The sequence below is a fragment of the Poromitra crassiceps genome (genome assembly GCF_964638095.1).
Source record: "Poromitra crassiceps genome assembly, chromosome: 2".
Lineage (NCBI taxonomy): Eukaryota > Metazoa > Chordata > Actinopteri > Beryciformes > Melamphaidae > Poromitra > Poromitra crassiceps.
In genome coordinates, this window is record NC_139624.1 from 47,226,680 (window position 1) to 47,228,973 (window position 2,294).

The following is a 2,294-nucleotide window of genomic DNA, read 5'->3' on the forward strand; positions in this document are numbered from 1 at the left end:
AGAACGATGAGACTCTATTGTATCATCAGCAAAAAAAAGTTTATTGATATCATTTTCCGTTCTTTAGTTATCAGCCGGAGAAGATAGGTTGATTTCACCAAAAACAGAGGTTTCAGACTAGAAGCTGAGATAATGAGCCTTTTGTGAAATGAAGCATTTCAAGCAAATCACTGACTCTGAAGCTAATATTTTCTGACCTGAAACATCTGAAGTAATTTCCTTCAATAAAACAGCACCCCCACCCCCCTCAACTGCAAACTCCTCCTCCTGGGAGTGTCTCTGGTGGCTCTGCTCGCTCTGCTGCGTGTGTCAGGCGACGAATCTCTGCATGGAGCTGGGATAAACTCATCCCCACTAACACACAGCTTGCATGCCAGAGCTGGGAGAAACTCACCCCCACACCAACACACAGCCTGCATGCCGGCGGAGCTAGGAGAAACTCATCCCCACACTAACACACAGCCTAACACGCACCCAGCGTCTATTTTCAGAGCGCTCCGTTTTTGTGCGCCGACTCCCAGCGCGACACCGAAAAGCCAAACCGGACTGCTGAGAATGGTTTGGCCCTTCGGCGTCGGGTGCTGCTTTTCTGGCGGCTAATCGTGTGGAGAAACTATGCAGCAGAGACAGAGGGGCTGTTGTGGGAGCGGATTGACTGCTGTTCGCAGCTAACGTTAGCTCCAGCCAGAGCAATCTATACGGCTCTGGCTCCAGCATCGGTTTCCGTTTCATCACTGGGCTTCTTCTGCTGTTTTTCCTCACCTTTCTTTAATCTGGAGAGCACTGTCGCCACCTAATGGGTCCGTAAAATAGCTTCTACACATTCGACATCCCCCATATTTTCACAGGAGATGCATCAGGCTTTGATCCGCGTCCCACCGTCAAAAAACGCAATTGACGACAATCGTCGTCATTGGCACTCTACGTTACTATTTGAATTGACGACGATTGTCGTCATTGGCACTCAATGAGTTAATGTGAATATTTTCTGGTTTCTTTACTCTATGACAGTAAACTGAATATCTTTGTGGACAAAACAAGACATTTGAGGACATCATCTTGCGCTTTGGGAAACACTGATCGACATTTTTCACCATTTTCGGACACTTTATAGACCAAACAACTAATTGATTAATGGAGAAAATAATCGACAGATGAAAAAACTGTGTTTCTTCAAAAGGCTGCAGTTCAGGGTTCGATATCTCTCTCATAGAAGATACGGTGTGTGAGTGTGTTATCTCTCTCATAGAGGATCCGGTGTGTGAGTGTGTTATCTCTCTCATAGAGGATCCAGTGTGTGAGTGTGTTATCTCTCTCATAGAGGATCCGGTGTGTGAGTGTGTTATCTCTCTCATAGAGGATCCAGTGTGTGTGTGTGTGTGTGTGTGTGTGTGTGTGTGTGTGTGTGTGTGTGTTATCTCTCTCATAGAGGATCCAGTGTGTGAGTGTGTTATCTCTCTCATAGAGGATCCAGTGTGTGAGTGTGTTATCTCTCTCATAGAGGATCTGGTGTGTGAGTGTGTTATCTCTCTCATAGAGGATCCAGTGTGTGAGTGTGTTATCTCTCTCATAGAGGATCCAGTGTGTGAGTGTGTTATCTCTCTCATAGAGGATCCAGTGTGTGAGTGTGTTATCTCTCTCACAGAGGGTCTGGTGTGTGAGTGTGATATCTCTCTCATAGAGGATCCAGTGTGTGAGTGTGTTATCTCTCTCATAGAGGATCCAGTGTGTGAGTGTGTTATCTCTCTCACAGAGGATCCAGTGTGTGAGTGTGTTATCTCTCTCATAGAGGATCCAGTGTGTGAGTGGGTTATCTCTCTCATAGAGGATCCGGTGTGTGAGTGTGTTATCTCTCTCATAGAGGATCTGGTGTGTGAGTGTGTTATCTCTCTCATAGAGGATCTGGTGTGTGAGTGTGTTATCTCTCTCATAGAGGATCCGGTGTGTGAGTGTGTTATCTCTCTCATAGAGGATCCAGTGTGTGAGTGTGTTATCTCTCTCATAGAGGATCTGGTGTGTGAGTGTGTTATCTCTCTCAGAGAGGATCCAGTGTGTGAGTGTGTTATCTCTCTCATAGAGGATCTGGTGTGTGAGTGTGATTTTAACGTTTAAAACATACAAATATCTCAACCCAGTCTCATAGAAAATTGTATAATAGCAACGTTGGTCCGTTAATCTTAATTTTATGGCATCAATTATTTTGTGCCACTGTTTTCCGAAGCCTTATCACTTTGAGAGACACAAGCTCTCTCTCTCTCTCTCTCTCTCGCTCTCTCTCTCTCTCTGTCTCTCTG